The sequence below is a fragment of the Stegodyphus dumicola genome, chromosome 2 (genome assembly GCF_044657685.1).
Source record: "Stegodyphus dumicola isolate Sdum_Otavi_A_Nest chromosome 2, ASM4465768v1".
Taxonomy (NCBI): domain Eukaryota; kingdom Metazoa; phylum Arthropoda; class Arachnida; order Araneae; family Eresidae; genus Stegodyphus; species Stegodyphus dumicola.
Window position 1 is genome coordinate 264,939,700 of NC_140769.1, and position 20,112 is coordinate 264,959,811.

Genomic DNA, 20,112 nt, shown 5'->3' on the forward strand with positions numbered 1-20,112 from the left:
GTCCACACTTGATGTTCCCAGGCCCACTGTAGGTATAGTTGACGATGAAGCTTGGTCACCAGAGGCACATGAGTGGGACATCTGCTGCGCAGTCCCATATCCAACAGCATACGCTGAAGTGTTTGTTTCAAAACACTTGCATTTGGACCTGGATTGTATTAGGCAGTCAGCTGAGCCACTGCCAGGCACCGAGTTTGCTGTGCAAAGCGATACAGTCTCCAACTTCCATTTTCTTTGATGACGAGTGAACGTCAAACACCTTGCCGTCTACCGCCAGTTTTACCGTCATTTATCACTTTGCGTAAATACTAACAACGGCAGATCGTGAACAATCTATCAGTCGCACAGTTTCGGAGATACTCGTTCCTCTATTAGGTTCGCAGAGATCAGCTGCATACCATCACTCACAAAAAAAAAAAAAAATTGCAAGAATGATTCCTTGCCTTTTCCAGCAGCAGATATATGCCATTCCCACTTAATCACGTGCCCTGCACGTCATCCAGATGAGATAACTGAGAAATGTGGGGATGGTCATAACATTTTGGTTCTTTAGTGTAATGACAATGTAATTATAGTTACAAGAAGACAACTGCATTATAATTTCAACTATTGCATATCCCATTTTGCAATTATTGTAATTTTAATATCCATTTCTAATCTTTAATTGCAATGTAATCGCAAACATAAGCAATTCAGTTGAAATGAAATGGCAATAACTGCAGTTAATATAATTATAACTGCAAATAATACAAATATCAGAAAAATTGCATTTAAAATCAATACATTACATTATAACTGTAATTATAATTCATGTAATTATGTTGTAATTGTAATTACAATTAATTCAATTACATTGGAATTGCAGTTATGATCCGTGCATTGTAGTGCAAGTGTAATTGAAATATAATTAAAACATAATTGTGAATGTAAGAAGGCAATTATATTCTAAACGTAATTACTGTGCTTGCCTTCTTGTAATTATTGTAATTTTACAAGTATTTACAACGTAACCTTAAGTATAGGTAATTAAATTAGAAAGTACGTCATTTTTAGTAAACAACGAAGGATCTTCATGTATGTATGTATGTATGTATGGTGTTGGTGTATTTAATTATGGCAAAGCACACTAGGGCTATCTGCCTAAGAGGAGGGATGCCTTCCGTGGAGGACTTTCTAGGGGAAACTGGCTCGTATACACGTTACACATGGGGAAAACCACGAAAACACCCATGCAGCCAGCCCGTTCGCGGGATTCGAACCTCGGACCGAACTACCAGTGTTCAGCGACTTTACCGCTCGGCCGCTGGTGGGCTGTATGTATGTATGTCTTCACATTATGTGAAAATGATGGCATATACAGGCACACAATTATGAACATGGATAATCTATCACCCGAATGTGTGCACCTCTTGGGCGAAATTTTGAATTTCGGATTTGGTTTTTATATTTATTTCATATTTTGTATGAGTTTAATGCATGTTTGATTAACAAACTGGGTAATTTAAGAGCAAGTAGTGGTGACACGGCTCGAAATAAAATATTTTTATCTCCAGGCCCTAGACCGTTGCCATTCGGCAGAATGTACGATTACTTATCTTTCGATTTCCTTCAACAAACTCAGCTATTTAAAAGAAATGTATTGCCACTGTCCGAAATAAAATACCTTTATCTTTGACGCGTTAGCGTGTTGGAATTCGGTTAAAGCATGAGTATTTAACTTTCAAACTAAATGTGTCTATTTTTGATTAATAAACTAAGTAATTTAAAAGCAATAAGCGAAGTTCTTAAGACCATTTTGTTTTCTGTTTTTGATCAGATTGATTAAGATAAAGTGCATTTAAATTGTGAGATGTATAATAATAATTGGAAATATTAAATATTTTTATGACGTAACACTAGACAGATCCATTAAAATCATGTTATATTTATTATTTTGTTATTTACTTCAAGTGGTGGGCTGCGCAAGTGGATAGTCACTAAAAAGAATGCAGAATTATTTGTATTCTGCGCAAACGAATCTCAAAATGGGATGAAAGTTCTTATGGGGTTAAGCTGCGGTAGGAATATAATAGTGATAAAAAAATAAAAAAAAATAATACTTATTTCTTGAAAGGTTTTTGGCAACGCGCTCTGCGTCGAAATGGTGGCCGTTTTTTTCCCACTGCGTTCTTTCGAATATGTTTTGACAGTTCCACAACCAAAAACTTTCGTCAAGTGCGCGTGACCTTTCGCATCGCATCTCTTTTCAAAAGCCGTGTTTAACCAAATGAACTTAATTTCCGTGGCAGCTGTTCCGCTGCCGAAGTGACATTCGAACTTTTTGAAAAATATGTTTTCTACAAATCTCCGTGACCGAGTGTTTATGCGCAATAAGGCTTTTACATTTTTGACGCAACCCGAACCATCGTCGGAATACACAAAACCATCATGACGCAATCCGGCATCGTAGCTTGTTGCAGATTATGCGTATTAATTTTTTGATACACAGCGCTATTTGTGTATCTAAAATGCGCATGCGTAAATTTAACTCCGCATTAAGATGAGCGTACGAAATGAGTATTGGATTAATTAGACTTCAGAAAATAATAAGAAATAATCAGAAAATCATAATTATCAGAAAATAATAATTAAATTTGTTTATTACGGAGTAAACGGTTGAGGAGTGAATATCGTTTTACGCCATCAGCGTAAAACAAAACTGTCAGTTTTTTTATTGTGCTGAATATGGTAGGTAACTAACCATCAGTCTAAATCGTAAAAAAGTGAATCTGTTTGTTTTTACTGAGATAGTGTTCTGAACGTGCATCATTTTTTTAGTCAAATATTCGTATTTTAACACACTTCGGTTGAAGAATTTTAATGACACTGACTTGCTTTTTGACCGTATAATCGAGAAGAAGGCCAGTGCTAATTTATTTTGGTATTTAAAGGAGAGTGGGTTTTGTTATTTAATTTGATTTTGTTCGATATTGTATCTGTGTATTTTAATGCATCTCTTATTTTACGGTTTTACATTTATTTCACATCTAATAGCATTGTCTGAATTATAAGTAGTTTCATCATTTTATTACTTCTTTTGATTTTACAAATCTGCTGTTGTTTTAAATTTTTTATTATTCCTAGTTCTTGTGTGGAAGTAATTAACACGTGTTTGGCACTTATAATGGTATAAGTTGTGCGCCATAAAATCCAATACCACCACCACCATTTTCGGCGTAAATCAAAACTGTCGATTTGTTTATTGCCCTAAACATGGTGAGAAACTTATAAGCACAAGCCATTAGCGTAAAACAAAACTGATAAATTGTTTATTGTGCTGAACGCGGAGGAAATTGACCATCAAAATTCATCAGCTTAAAACAAAACTGTCTCTTTGTTGACTGCGCTCAGCTAACCATTACAAGCCAGCAGCATAAAACAAAACTGTCGTACAAACTCTAACGTTTTATGCAGCGGGCGATGATTATAAATATGAACTCTTCTCCTACTAAATCTTCCATTTTGTAAAGAGTTTAGATTACGTATTCGTAGAGCAATTGCTAATACTGCCACTTTGTACACCGTGCAAAGATAACAAATTCGTGAGCCATATGCCGTATAAAATTCCACCATTTGTAAAGCATGCAACGCATTTTTATCCCTAAGGGCCTTAGCCCAGAAGGGCTATTAATTTCATTTTGCCATTTTGCTTTGAAAACTTTAAATGTCGGTTCAGTTTTCAAACTGTTGCCACCAAATATTACAGCTCTGCATTATATTTAAAGAAATTAAATAATGAAAATTCTGCATAAATGTATGTATGTTTCTTGCATTGTGATAAAACGATGGTACCTAGAGCCATCCAATTTTGAATAACGTACGTTTCCACCCGAATATGGGCATCCAGAAGTCCAAATTTAGAATTTGTTTATTATCTATTTCATATTTTGTAAAGCATTTATGAGTTTCTGACTAAGAAACTTAAGGATTTCAAAGCAATCAATGGCAACACTTTACGGAAAAAAAGACATTTTTATCTCCAGCGCGCGAGACTGTGTATAGAAAATTCTAAAGATATCCTCATTTTAAAATTATTTTGCGATATTGCTGTTGAACTGAATTTTATGGTTTAAGTGCGAGGACCGTAATATTTAACAAATAAAGGTAACCCACAAAACGTTAGAAAAAACGCTCCTTTGGGCGCAATGTAAAATATGAAAGTTTTCAGATCTTTTTATTATTTATTTATTTATTAATTTTACCATGTATAAATTTTATGTTCGAACAGCATACAGAGTAAGCATCCCGAATTTTAAAATAGCGCCAACTTATTAGGCTGAGACAATTCAATTAATTGAAATCGCATCGCCATTATCACTTATTATTCCGTCGGATTTCCCCCGTCATTCCCAAGGCCATCTGCGATTGGAAGATCCAAAAGTTCTGTTTTCTGTCTATCTTGTGTGCAAAACCCTCAACACACATTTCTGGAAGAACGCGCTTTGGGTAATTTTTCCAAAGATCACGTAGGTCAGGGTTGGTTGCAGGGGGGGGGGAATAAAAATAATGAAATAATCCGTTACGCAATGATTGTGAGGGGATGGTGTTAGATCCGACTGCCAAGGATGAATGTAGAAAAATTCCCCCCCTTTCCTACATGCGCACATCTTTCCCTAAGTAAATAGTTTTATGCGAAGTTTTTTTTTTTATTATTATTATTTCTATAAACAATGAAAAGCTCTGTGCGACCTGCTGGTTGGACGGGTTTTAGAAACAAAGAGATTCATCTGAAAGCCTTTACCCGAACAGAGGGAAAACGATAAAGATTCTTCGGACGTTGTTTTCATTTATGTTCGGTTCGCACGCAAATGGCGCGGGTTTCAAGTATTTTCTGCCATTGCATGCTTTTGTGGATTATTCTAAATATGTTTTGTTACAAAGCATCTGATCTGACAGACTTATTTGTTCTAATAACAGATTCCCATACTTACGCTTCAAATGAACCATGGTTGCCATTCCATTTATAGGAATTTCTGAGAAAAGGAAACAACAACAACAAATGTTATTATTATTTTTCTCCAGCTCCATAGAAAATAAATTTTATTCCATGCAGTTGAGAAATTATTTTTCGAACAGTTCAAAGAAACATGATTCCGTTTCATCAGTCCAATATTTAACTTTTTCAATAGCACGGGGGGGGGGGAGTCTGCCCTTGGAAGTTCAAGAAGTAATTCTTTGAACTATTCAGAGAAAAATAATTTTGTTTCCAGCTGTTCAAAAAAGTTCTTTCGAGAGAACCAAAAACCGAAATCTGTTCTAACGAGGTTTAAAAGTTAATTCTTCGAACAATTTAAAGAAAAATAAATTCTGTTTTAGGCAGCTGAAAACAAAATTCTTTCAACAGTACCAAACAAACAAACAAACAAACAAACAAAAAAATCTGTCTTAGGAAATAGAAAAAAACAATCTTCGAAGAGTTCAAAAGGAAAAATATTTGTTTTTGATAGTTAAAAAATTATTTTTTCTAACAGTTGATGGAATGAAGAAAAAAATAAATAAGCAAATAAAAAAAAAAAAAATCTGAAATGTTTCAGATTTTAAATTACGTCCAAAGGGGCGTTTTTTAACATTTTCTGTGTTACTTTTCTTTATTAAATATCATGTTCCTCGCACTTAAACCATAAGATCCAGTGCAACAGCAATATCGCAAAATAGTTTTAAAACGAGCATATCTTTAGAATTTCCGATACAGAGACTCACGCGCTGGAGATTGGAGATAAAAATGTTTTTTCTGCACAACGTTGCCATTGCTCGCTTTGAAATCCTTGAGTTTGTTAGTCAAAAATTCGTCAAAGTTTTAAAAAATAGGAAATCGATCATAAAAAAAATTTCAAATTTCAAATTTGGTCTTCCACATGCTCATATTCGTTGGAGGATTACCTTATTCAAAATTCGATGACTCTATGTACCGTTATTTTATGACAATGGGAGAAATATACATACATTTACGCAGATTTTCATTATTTAATTTCTTCAAATATAATGCAGGACTCTAACATTTTATGGCAACAGTTTGAAAAGTGAACCGACATTTATCCGTCCGACGCAAAATGCCAAAACGAAACTAATAGTCCTTCGGGATTCAAATCCCTTTGGACTAAAAATAAAAAAAAAAAAAAAAATGAAACCCGCTTTTCACACTTGTGTTTCAAATAAACTCTGCTTCCCAATTTAAAGAATTTCCGAGAGAAGAAAAAACGCAAGCTGTTATGTTCTTCCACCTTGCTTGATCTAGAAAATATAAATTCTATTCCAGGTAGTAAAAAATTTATTTTTAAAACAGAAGATAAATAAATAGTAAAGATCCTGTTTTAGCAGTTCAAAATGTAATTCTTTCAATAGAAAAAAAATATCCTGGGAGGTCTAAAAATTAATTCTTCGAACTGTTCAAAGAAACGAAAAACTGTTTCGACAGTTCAAAATTTAATACTTTCAATAGCGCTCACGTAGACACATACGCACACAAAAAAATTTATTTTAGGAGGTCAAAAGTAAATTCTTTAAGGGAACACGGGACGTTTAAATGAAAAATTCTTACTTTTTGTTCAAACTTTAAAATATTTTTCAGTTATGCGTATTGTGCATGTATTTACCTAAATATACAATTTTAGGTACTTTTCCGTTTTGCCGGCGCAAGCGATAAAGTCGCTAATAGTGGTGCAACCGATGCCAAACGGAATATTCTCGCTGGTAACCTTTTACGCCTCATTTTCAAAACAAGTCGCAGCTTTTTCTTATCAGATTGATTGTTTCTTTCAATACTGACATATTATTACATAGAATTTTTATCAGATAGTTCAGTTTTATGTCCAAGGCCATTTTCGGTAATTAAGTCAATTAGGATGCAATCACAGTGCTTACCCGAAGCCGGAAATATAGAAAAGGTAAAGTCAAGAGTTAAATTCATCAATTCTGATGAGAATGCATTAGCGAAGTAAAGCACTGCAGTTTTACATAATTTCTGAGTAAGCTATTCGTACGAATTGAAATATTTCTTGCATTTAAACTTGTGTTCCAAATTAAGATTTAACTTGAAATTAATGTAGATAATTACGGAGAGCATTAGATTTTTGTAGAGAGTAGTTTACATGAGATGAGATCGCTTGGGGTCACGTGATATGAACCGGCGAATCAGGATGCTGAACCATGAAAGTGTAGTAAATTCTTAAATTAATGTCTTTTTACAAATTTATTGTCTTTATTTATCGGTTTTTTATAAAATTTTAAGCGATATTAAAATGTTTATGCCTTTAAAAAAAGAATTCTTAAAACTAACATTTTTTTAAATATTTTTTATGTGTATACTGTATGTTGTCTCCAATAAAGTCTGCTTGGCGAGATTTGCGCCGGCGAAACGGAAAAGTACCCAATTTTATAATGATAGAGGTAAAATCTCGGGGAATCGAATCCCGAAACGAACTACCAGAGTTCAGAGGCTTTTACAACTCAGCCGCTAGTAGGCTATATTGGAAAATACAGACATCGGAATTTTACAAATTTTGAAAATGGAATTTTAAAGGTTCGAATCCCAGAGAGGGCACTGCCCATTTTTCATGTCTCCTGCTTAAAAAAAAAAAAAAAAAAAAAAAAAAAAAAAAGAATGAATCTAAAAGTGGAGCCCGAACTAAAAGGTGGTGAATAATAATTTGCCACCACCAGGATTTAGCGATCTCTACGATCCCCTAATTCTCAGTCGTTCTTTAAAAGGATAGTGTATAGGTATTTTCTCTCTCCTTTTAGCATTCCTTCGGGGTGTAATTGGAAGCATATTCGACGCATATTCGAGAGTCCCAGGGCTCGATTCCCGGCGAGAGCATTGCATATTTTTCACTCCCCAGCATCAAATGCCTCTACAAACTTATCAGAGTTATCATGTATACATTTAATTATTCGCTCTGTTTAGAGCTCCATAATACTGTTGTAAGATGCCGCTACCTGCATTTTTCAAAACTATACTTCATAAGTACTATGCCCCTAAATTAGCAATTTTAAAATTTTTTATTATTAATCGTTATAAAAGTTATTATTGTAAACCTTTATAAAAATTCTTATAATTAATCGTTATAAAAGTATTCGTAATGAAAGTTATTATTAAATTTTATAAAATTTATCATTAAGCGCTTTATTATTATTATTAACCATTGTGTAAGTTATTACTCGTATTAATATTAGAAAAGTTATTATTATTAACCGCTATGAAAGTTTTTATAAACCGTTATAAAAGTTATTATTATTAACCGCTATAAAAGTTAACATTATAAAATTTATCATTATCTATTAACCGTTATGAAAGTTATTATTAATCGTTTTAAAAGTTATTATTAACCATTATAAATATTATTATTATCAACCGTCATAAAAGTTATTATTATTAACCGTCATAAAATTTATTATTATTAACCGTTCTAAAATTTATATTAAAATTAAGCGTTATAAAAGTTATTAGTATTAACCATTATAAATGTTACTATTATTAACCGTTATAAAAGTTATTATTCACCGTTAGAAGTTATTATTATAAACTTTTATAAAAGTTTTTATCATGAACCCTTATAAAAGTTGTCATTAAGCGTTATGAAAGTTATCAACCATTTAAAAATTGCAAGTGCAACTTCAAAAATCTTCTTAGGTCTTTTTTACTTTTTCTTGCTTCCTTTTTTTTTTTTTTTTTTTTTTAATAATTCAGCCTAGCATAACTAACAATAACACCCCTTCGAGATGTTATAACAATCACGTATGGAAATTATTTCTTTCAAATGTTCATGAAATTTATTCTTTCAAAATAGAGTCAAAAAGTGAAATTACAAAATAATTGCTGTGTTGCGCGTCATAATGAAGTTACATTTTTATCTGTAAGAAAAGCAGAAAAGATATATATATATATATATATAAGAAAAAAAACTTTGCAGCGCGCAATGCGTTACGCAAGTGCGAGGATTTGAATGTCAGAATTACTCTCGCGAATTTCAAGGCAAGCCGAACTTCTCACGTTAAATTTTTGCAGACGACAAACAATCGTTCAAGCATAGCGAGCACTTTTCCTCTTACCCGAATGGCATCACTTTCATTTAATGATTCTCAAGGATGAAGTAACTCAACTTTCTCATGCCCATAATTACGAACTAATCCTTAAATTTGTTTCGTTAAATTATTTTTCTGACTAATTTAATTTCTATTTCTTCCCCTGGCCATTATTTTTCTAAGATTTATTTTCATCTTCAAGGAAAAGATAGTAGACAATTCTTCCAGAGTTAGATAACCTTGTGGATTGCATTTTTTATTCTACTATTCGATGCTGATTTATCATCTCGTGATGCAAGGTTACAATAATTATTAACTATATAAAACTGAAATATTTTTCTTGACATTACACACGTCGTCAGCGAAGTCTTTCCAAAATTTCCGGTCCGTTACGCTACCATACATTGATCAACCACGCAAGTTATGGAGTGTCTCCACTTTGAGAAACGTGAGGGCTTCGTATTTCCTTCTGTGAGGTCAGTCGTTTTTGTCCCATTGTCCACTTGACGAAGCATAAGATTTGCAAGTTACTTTTCAAATTAAAATTGCAGAATTGATAATTAGTTTTTTTATCATAAAAAATTCACTAATAATTAATTTTCCTCACTTAAAAAATCACTAATAAATAATTTTAATTAGTTTTTCATTTCACTAATTAACTAATAATTAATTTTCATCACTTAAAAATCACTAATAAGCAATTTTAATTAGTTTTTCAAGTCACTAATTAACTAATAATTAATTCACTAAAAATTCGTTTTTCACACACACAGATGAATATATACACACCGTGGTCACAAAAGTCCTTACTTGGGTTGCCCAAGAGTGGCCTAGCAGTAAAATTCCCAGACTCAAGTAATTCGAGCAGGGCTCGAATGACGGCGAACGAGGTAGCTGTATGAAGATTTTCGTAGTTTTCCCTCATGTGTAACGTGAATACGAGCCAGTTTCCCTCAGAAAGTCCTCCACGAAGGTATTCCTCCTCTTAGACAGATAGCCCTCGTGTGCTTTGTCATAATCAGTTAATCAAATCCTTACCCAGCCTTTATTTTCACAGACTTTAGTTGCAGACGGTTTGGTTTATTAGTTTACGGCAAAGCACTCGAGAGCTATCTGCTTTAAGGGAGGGATGCCTTCGTGGAGGACTTTTTAAGGGAAACTGGCTCGTATAGACGTTACACATGGGGAAAACCACGAAAACACCCACGCAGCCAGTCCGGTCGCGGGATTCGAGCCTCGGACCGAACTACCAGTGTTCAGCGACGTTACCGCTCGGCCGCTGGTGGGTTTAGTCGTAGACGTGTGCATTCAGTTAAAAAAACGTTTTAATAGATGTAAATATTCAAGTTTTTGTATTTTTCAGTTTGAAGGAACCAGTTTTGTAAAAATTACGAAATTTAATTTTTTGGTACTTTTCCGCTTTGCCGGTGCAAACGATGAAGTCGCCAATAATGGTACAACTGATGCCAAAAGGAATATCTTCGCTGGTAACCTTTTACGCCTTATTTTCAAAACAAGTCGCAGCCATTTCTTAACAGATTGATTGTTTCTTTCAATACTGGCATACAATTACATAGAATATTCACAAAGATAATTAAATTTTATGCCCTAAGACCATTCCCGGTAATTAAGTCAATTAGAACGCTATCACACCACTCACCCGAAGGCGAAAATATAGAAAAGGCAAAATCAAGGGTTAAAATTCATCCATTCTAATGAGAATGCACTAGCGAAGTAAAGCACCGCAGTTTTACATAATTTCTGAGTAAGCTATTCGTACGAATTGAAATAATTCTTGCATTTAAACTTGTATTCCAAATTAAGATTTAACTTGAAATGACTGTAGATAATTACTGAGAGAATTAGATTTTTGTAGCGTAGTTTACGTGAGACGAGATCACTTTGGGTCACGTGATACGAACCGGCGAATCAGGATGTTGAACCATGATAGCATAGCAAATTCTTAATGTCTTTTACAAATTTATTAGTTTTTAACAAAATTTTAAACCTTATTAAAATGTTTATGCTTTCAAAATAAAAAAATTCTTTGAACTAACGTTTGCTAACAATTTTATGTGAATACTGTATGTTGTCGCCAATAATGTCTGCTTGGCGAGATTTGCGCCGGCGAAACGGAAAAGTACCAATTTTTTATACGTCCCTGCGGTTTTGATACTTTTATTTAGAAAAATGTTATACGCATTCTGAAAAAAAAAAAAAAAAAAAAAAAAAAAAAAAAAAAAAAAGTAAAAAATCTGACCCCCGTACAACAGGACCATGCCAAAATTTAGATCTCGTATTTTGCAATTTTTTTTTTTTAAATTTAAAAGTACAATTTTTATTTAGATTTTAGTTTAAAAAATGAAAAAGGCTTATGAATTGAAAAGAGAAATAAACGGTTTACAAATCACTGGAACAGTACACACGGGGATGTATTCCATTTTAGTTCTTCGAACATTACAAACGGAAAAATATTCTATTTTAATTCGTCTAACAGTACGAAAGGTAAAAATATTCTATTTTCGAACAGTACAAACGGTAAAAAAATCTCTATTTAATTTTTCAAACCGTACAAACAGGAAAAGTCTATTTATAATTCTTCGAACAATACAATCGGAAAAATATTCTATTTTAAATCTTCTAGCAGTACAAACGGTAAAAATATTGTATTTTCAAATATTACAATTGGTAAAAAATTCTATATTTATGTCTTCGGACAGTGAAAACAAGAAAATTTCACATTTAATTATTCAAACTATACAAACGGAAAAAATAGTCTGTTTTGATTCTTCGAGGAGTGTGAACGGGGGAAAATATTCTATTTTAATTTCTTGTAACGGTTCCAAAGGTAAAAACATTCTATCTTGGAATAGTAAAATCGGTAAGAACTTTTATATTTAATTATTCAAACAGTACAAACCGGAAAATTCTATATTTAGTTTTTCGAACAGTACAAAACAAAAACTTATTCTATTTTAGTTTTTCGAACAGTATAACGGGGGGAAAATTATATCTCCGAACAGTACAAGATGGTAAAGGAAAAAAAAAAAAAAAAAAAAAAAAACCTCTGATTTTTCAAGCAGTACAAGAGGTAACAATATTCTATTTTAATTCCTCAATCAGTACAAATGGAGAGAACTTTTCTATTTAATTCTTCCAACAGTTAAAAAAATGTTCTAATGCAGACAGTTCAAAAACTAGTTCTCTGACTGTACTAAAAGAAAAAAAAAAAAAAAAAAATATATATATATATATATATATATATATATCTTATCTTACTGCGGGAAGTAGACACATTGTGTTCGTGCATCGAACAGTTAAATTATTCGATGTGATTGAACATCGAAAAATATAAAGTCAATTTTGTCCCGAACGAAAACGTGTTTGATTCCTGCAACAGTACAAAGGGAAAAAAATCCGTTTCTTAGTTATCTGTTCTTTAGTGTGTGTGTGTGATTATGGCAAAGCCTCGAGGCCTATCTGCCTAAGGGGAGGGATGCCTTCGTGGAGGTCTTTCTATGGGAAACTGGCTCGTCTACACGTTACACATAGGGAAAACCACGAAAACGCCCATGCAGCCAGCCCGCTCGCGGGATTCGAACCTCTGACCGAACTACCAGTGTTCAGCGACTTTACCGCTCGGCCGCTGGTGGGCTATCTGATTTTTAGTTCTTCTCCCATAATGCAAAGCAAAATATGTCTTAATAACTCAAACAACGAAAAAAATTGTAACAACAGTATAAAAATAATTTTTTGACTAGAACAAAGAAAAACGGTTTTATTTCTTTATCTTAAAATTTTCGTCTTTTATTTTTTACAACGATTACAAAATTTTATAAATATATATTTAAGGAGCAGAGGAACGTATAAAAATTTTCCTATTTTATAAGGATTTAATTTTTATTTTTAAATCAGAAATACGAAAACGGGAATCTTTGCGTCATTTCAAAGACTTTTGCAGCTGAAAGTCTGTTTTTGCGACCGGCGGTTGCGAAATTAAAGGCCCGGTAAGGACATTTCTCGACACTCTGTAAATGTATAAATATATATTATCACATACATAAATATTTAAACTCCTTACACGTATTTTGTGGTTTGTTTCTAAACCTAGACAAGACAAACTTTCGACCCAACCGCAAAATGATGCATTAATCACGCCCATTATGATTAAGTTGGGGTTTTCGGGCCAAACAGAATATATTCCATTTTGCTCCCATTCCTTTGAGTACGGATAGATCCTGAAGGAAGGCAGGTAACAGACCGCGTGTCTCAATCCCCACTGCGGTTACAGGTTGATGAAGTGCTTCGCGACGTGAAGGTCCTTTCACTTTCGTAAAACCCCTGTTCTCCCACCTCCTCAAATTGAAATAATCGAATAAATAAATAAAATAAATAAAAAAAAAAAAATCTGAAAGGTTTAAGATTTTAAATTACGTCCAAATGGACTTTTTTTAAACGTTTTGTGTGTTACCTTTATTTATTAAATATCATGTTCTTTGCACTTAAACCATAAAATTCAGTTCAATAACAATATCGTAAAATAATTTTAAAATGGGCATATCTTTAGAATTTCCGATACACAGTTCCGCGCCCGCTGGAGATAAGATAAGAAGGTTTTCCTTCCCCGTAGAGTGTTGCCATTGCTCGTTTTGAAATCCTTGAGTTTGTTAATCAAAAATTCGTTAAAGTTTTACAAAATGTGAAATCGATAATAGAACAAATTCCAAATTTCAAATTTGGTCTTCCACATCGTAGGAGGATTACGTTCATTCAAAATTCGATGGGTCTAAGTACCGTTGTTTTATCACAATGCGAGAAATATACATACATTTATGCATATTTTTCATTATTTAATTTCTTCAAATATAATGCAGGACTCTAACATTGGGTGGCAACAGTTTGAAAAGTGAAACGGACATTTATAGTGATTCAACGCAAAACGAAAACAATATTCCTTCAGGGACAAAGCCCCTTTGGACTAATAAGTTAAATATCTGTTTCTTTAATCTACCCGTGTATTTTGCATTCACAAATGCAATTTTGTTCTTTTACATTGAAATTAGAAATGATTTTAATGAATCCGGCTAATGCCATTTCATAAAAAAAGTATTTAGTATTTCTAATACGGCATCTCATGAATCACATGTACTTTTATTTAAATAAATCAAATTCGAAAGCACAAAAGAGCATTCTTAAGAACTGCTTTTATTGCTTTAAAATTGCCCGGATTCTTACTCAGTAACATATTAATTTGGAAGTTAAACACATTAACGCTTTGCTGATGAGCAACACATTTGTGAGCGAAAGATAAAGGTATTTTATTTCAGGCATTTACAACACATTACTTTGAAATATCCGATTTTGTTGATTAAAAACTGAAAGATCAGAATCTTAACGTTTCGGCGAATGGCAACAGTGTGGCGAGCCGGAGAGAGTGTTGCTGCTGCTTGCTTTGAAATGGTCGAGTTTATGAATCGAAAATTCATTCAATTAGCACAAAATATGAAATAATTAAAAAATCAAATTCGAACTTTGAGTTGCCCACGTTCCGGTGAAGGGTTACGTGTGTTCAGAATTGGGTACTTCTGGGTGCCATAGTTTTTCCAAAATGCGAGGAGCATACATATATAAATTCATACACACATAAAAATTCTTATTTAATGATAATGATGGAATCGTTGTACGTTCGAAAGTAGTTTGTATGTTCTTAATATTTTCATTGTGATAAAAATATCGTTTACAATTCGTAAAAATGTCTGTCGTATTATTTCCTTCTCGTTTTATGTGGGAAGTTTCGTAACCATACTGTCAGCAGTGTATTTTTCCTCCAAACAATTGAAGAACAATTCCCTTAATTCCAAGAGAGCATTCAATTCCTTTTATTTGCAAAAACGATGTCGAGGGTCGGTTGGAATGTGGCTTCTCTCTTTCTCCCTTTTGGTTGACCCCGTGACCTTAATCTCGTCTATTGCCCACCAAAAGAGATGAAATTAATCTCCCTCTCCCCTTTTCTTTTGTTATTAATTCCCCCTTTTATGACCGCCTTCTCTTCTCTATATTTGCTTATCTGTTTTTTGCTATGTAATGGATTTTGTAGCAGACTGTAATCTTCGCAACGTCTTTGCAACATCCTAGAAACGTTTCCTGTGTAATGCTTTGAGACTCCTCTTACAAAAACCTGGACCACCTGGAGTTGTAAAATGGTCCGTCATAGGACCGTTGGCAGTGGCAATAAAATGCGCAACACAGGATGTCCCGATTTATTGTGGTAATAAAGGGGCACCGCCCACGGTTAACCCCAAAAAGATGGTTAATACAAAGGTAGATAAGGAGACTACGGAAAAGAGGACAGAAATAATTAACAGAAATAAAAATACCATTAACAATTTACCAGCATTTTCAAACGTAAAATTAAGTTCACTTAATTTCATAAATTAAATCTCCTATTAAATAATGAAAAATCTGTATGTATATATGTTTCTTACACTGCGGCAAAATGGAGACACCTCGAGGCATTCAATGCTGAACACGCATAGAATTACTACTAAACATCGGCACCTCGAATCGAGAATTTGGAATTTGCTTTATAATTTATCGTATGCTTTGTGCGAACTTAACGGAAGTTTAATTTACAAAAGCGGGGATTTAAACGAATGTGTTGCCGCTACTGGAATAAAATATTTTTATCTCCCACGCGCCAGTGAGTTGCTATTCGATAAAACATAATATATTTAATTTTTCTTTCAGAGTGCACGCATTTTTGTGAAAAATAACGGATTGGCTTAAGGATGCCGACGATTCCTTTCAAGGGAGGAACTCATCTTATGTTTGTACACGCTTCATTATGCTGTGACACGTTTATGAAGATTCCTGTCTTTTCGAACAGCAACCGACTTGCATAAAGGTGCGGTAGCATTATATCTTTTCCACTTTTCGCTAAGTCCGAGTTTAGTATAGTAGTGTAGCAGGACCGATACGGATTACTAATATTACAGCACAGTCAGTTATCTCTGTCTAATAATAAACATAGATGCATTTTTATGCAAGTTGAGTATTTAAGTTTGGTATTTAACTCACGTATAATGGAAAAGCTGAGTCAATCGGAAACCGCAAAATTTCGATTTGATGATTAATGTAAATTTTTTTAATTTAAAGTCAGGAAATACAGTGCGAGTCAGTGAATCTGTCACACACAGATTTCCGCATCACCCATAAGGTACTGTATATATTGGGATGAGTCTTCATTATTTAACGTGGTGGGATACCCCAGTAAGTCTACACCACGAAACATTGCCAACATAAAACCAAGGTTTATATATATTTAATTGCTATCATAAGTTTCGTGAAAATAAATGTTATCTTTGTTATCGAATATTTTAATCAATTATAATTATCTGTCCTTGTTGAAGAGGAATTATCTGTTCCTTCTTCTTCCTGCTGCTCCTCCTCATGCTGCTCCTCTTCCTGCTCATCCGCTTCCTGCTGCTCCTCTTTCTCCTGCTCCTCCTCCCGCTGCTCCTCAACACGAGGAGGAGCAGGAGAAGCAGCATTAAGAGGAGCAGCATGAAGAGGAGCAGCAGGAAGAGGAGCAGCAGTAGGAGGAGCCGGAGAAAGAGGAGTAGAAGAAGGGGCAGAAAAGGAGCAGCAGGAAGAGGAGCAGCAAGAGAGGAGCAGCAGGAGGAGATATTGTTTCGTGGGGAATATTTCGTATAACCGTGGGGATATGCAGCAGGATTCACGAATGGCATGTGGGGTTTCGTATTCGCATTTATATAATAATTTTGCTTCGATGCCCGCATGCCATTCGAGACCAGCTATTTTTCCACATGCCTCCCGCGGCCTGCCATTCCATCATTGTAAATAATAATGTTGTAGTTGTAAAGATAATATTTATATGATAAATATCGCATTTATATGATAAATATCGCATCTGCCCTTGCCGCTGACAAGAGGAGAAGAGGGTTTTAAGGTTATTTTTTTATTATATTCAATACTTTTTAACTTTAAATTTATGAGAGAATATTCTTCTGGTGACAATTGATGTCACGTGTTTGAAATATTTTCGCCTTGGACATAATGGCCTGCTGTTTTCGAAGCAAAAATGTTTGGCATGTGTATCATGGCTTGTAATATAAAAGCAGCTACAGCAATTGAAGATTTACCGAAACACACTCGCGGTTTACTCCATTGACGGTTATCGCGACTGCAGTTAAAATTGCAGAAAAGGAGAATAAAATGTGTTATAATAATAAATAAAAACTGATAATTAATATATGTTTTATAACTATGCTTTGAAGCAATTTAATTCGTAGACAAGTTTATTTGGCTATGTAAAATAACACAGCACTCAAAACAAGAACGTACTGTTAAAAAAAAAAGGAAAAAGAAAAAGTCTGAAAGGATTTAGATTGCAACTTCGCATCAGAGAGTTTGTTAAGGTTTTTTTCTGTTGCCGCTGAGCTAGCGTTTTATGCGTCTGCTCTTGGACTCACTCCTCATGACGCAACTACTTTTAACTTTTTATAACCATTATTAGTTTATTGTTGTTATTTTTATTGAAGAAAAGATATGCAAAACCTCACTTGCTCCACCAGATAGGTCGCAGAAGTAAGTAAATACCTCAGCAATACATAAGAGCAGCTACAGATGAATAAGACAACACAATAATATACGACACCTAGATCTGGAGATACTTAACGAATATATTGTTCCGGATTTTGTATTTCAGTTAGCAATTTTTAGTAGAATTGTAATTAAAATCGTTTTATTTCCCCGTGTAATACAGCGCGTGACGAGTTTTAAGAGAAGCTACGCCGAAAACGTAAAAATACTGGAGCACGCAAATGCATATAGAATTGGCCAACTACTTTTCATTAGCTGTGGCCTGAGATGTACAAGAAAAAATGTCCTCTTTCATAATTTAGGAGTATCTGGTAATTTAGGAGTAATCTCGAGTATCTGGTAATTTAGGAGTAATCTGGTAATTTAGTAGTATCTGGTAATTTAGGAGTATATTTTAACTGAATAAATGTAATTGACCATTGTGACCGTAATTCTAATCTTTTGCTTTACAGAAATCTCGAGAAAACGGAAATTACCAGAACCTTCTGGTGCGTGATTAAAAAGTTTTAAATGATGTTTTAGTAGTTTAAAATGTAACTACTGCGTGATATTGTATGATATTGTATGCATATCTAAGAGGTAAAAGTCAGCATTGTGTTTTATTTCTTGTGATAAGAATAACTTTTGTCGCCCCCCTGGCCCAGGCGCTCTTGTGCGGTGAACGCCATCCCCACGCGGCGGCCCTGTAAAAGAAACACAATCAGTTTAAACTCTGTTTTGTTATCCGTTTCTTGTACCTACACAATTAAGCAGCGCTCAAATTGAGCACTGCTTAATTATACAGTAACAGAAGTTTAATAAGTTTATGCATCGCATTATATAGTAATAGTAAAAGAAGCATATTAAGTTTAAGCTCTTTTTTGTTATATATGTTTCTCGTACTTACATAATTAAACAGCGTACAGTTTAAGCATTGCTCGTCTTTACGGTAACAGAACACTTTTAGCTCAAAATAAAATTTTATTGCATATTATTCGATAGAATCGTATAGTAATATGTAATAACAATTAAATGAAATTTTCCGTTTTATAATAGCTATTTTAGACAAATAGCCACGCAAGCGATTAATCCTAACCTAACTAATTAACTGTATTAACAAGGGGACCGTATAAGGAATTAAATATAATTTATATAGTATTAAAAAAAAGCTGAAAGGGTTCAGATTTGAAGGATCATCCAAAGCGGTTTTTAAGGTTTTTACTTCCTTGTACGAAGTATAAAGGAAGTATTGTAATCGCGAAAAGTTTCAGGCAGCATATTTCAACGAAAATATTCATTTTGACCGCTATCGAATGCAATTTAACGATGTTTTTGCGTGATATCTGTACGTAAGGACAGAATAAAATACTCGTTTCCTCCAAAAAAAAAAAATGATAAAACTGCTTTAAAATTAATTCTGAAGAGAATTTTTCGTGGCGTCTGTACGAATGTATCTCGCATAACTCGAAAACGAGTAGCCTCAGAAAGTTGAAATTTTATATATAGGACTGCTATAACATGTAGATGTGCACCTCGTATTTTGGTTGCAATCGGCCGCACCAAACATATATAAATACTATATTTATATATATATCCACTCTGTTACCCGGCTCGGTAATCTCAGTATCTTTACTCTTATATGTTTGTAAATTGTATATTTTTTGCTTTAAAAATGATTGAATTATGTTGTTCTTATCTTCCGGTTAAGGTTTTTATGCCTTTCGTAATTCTGGAAGCAATATTTGTACAATTATCAACAATTTAAAAGCTGTTTAAGTGCGGTTAAGTTTTAAATAACATGGCGGACATATTTGTTTACATTTGAAACAGCAAAATTGTAGATTTGTTGCCAATCTAGAGAGACTAAGCTTCGCAACAACAAAAATAGTGCTTTCATTTATTATTGCGAATTAAATCATGCTTAATCCCTTCTGGAATTTTTTCGAGGAAATAAGTGTTTAAGATTTACTTCGTAATTTTTAATACAGATATTTTGAGTTTTTATGTATTTCTGCCTTGTCGCGAAGTGAGAACTGAATTAATTGAATGAAAAATACTCAACCGTCTGTGAAAAACTGTTTCTTTTCTGTTTTGTTTGCTTAATTTCTTTTATACATCGTTCTAGCTTTAATATAGTATTTGAATAGAACATGTGGCAACGATAAGATAATTCTTCAAATGATATAAATTTTGTGCATTCAGAGTGTCGTTATAGTAAACAAATATAGTGAATTTTAAAGAGTGCATTTATTCTATTGTGGTTTATGCGCTGTCGACGAAGTAGGTTTAATTCAGTCCAATCAATTTAAATGAAAGTCAAGGAAAAAAAATGCGTATAATTTAATTTTCCGTACAAGGAAATCATGTGGTGTCCACATCAGATTTTTTTTTTTTTTTTTTTTTTTTTTTTTTTAAGTCTACCAGTTTGCTGTTACACTCCCTTTCGATAAC

At 33.5% G+C, this 20,112-nt stretch overlaps 1 protein-coding gene and 1 long non-coding RNA gene across 22 annotated transcripts in view; one reads left to right on the forward strand and one right to left on the reverse strand.

Annotated features, from left to right (window-relative positions):
• The window catches only part of LOC118181616 (uncharacterized), a 976,960-nt gene that overhangs the window by 204,622 nt on the left and 752,226 nt on the right, over window positions 1-20,112 (reverse strand). Inside the window, exon 1 of one of the 21 annotated variants that reach the window (XR_015039881.1) lies at window positions 2,100-2,265. The exons of 19 other annotated variants lie outside the window; for them this stretch is intronic. This is a non-coding gene — a long non-coding RNA (uncharacterized LOC118181616). Of the gene's footprint in view, window positions 1-2,099; window positions 2,266-20,112 lie in introns of those variants that run through there. One more of the 21 variants, XR_015039866.1, reaches the window with a different exon arrangement.
• Window positions 1-20,112, forward strand: part of LOC118179544 (U-scoloptoxin(01)-Cw1a-like) — a 143,582-nt gene that overhangs the window by 58,318 nt on the left and 65,152 nt on the right. The window lies entirely within an intron of this gene.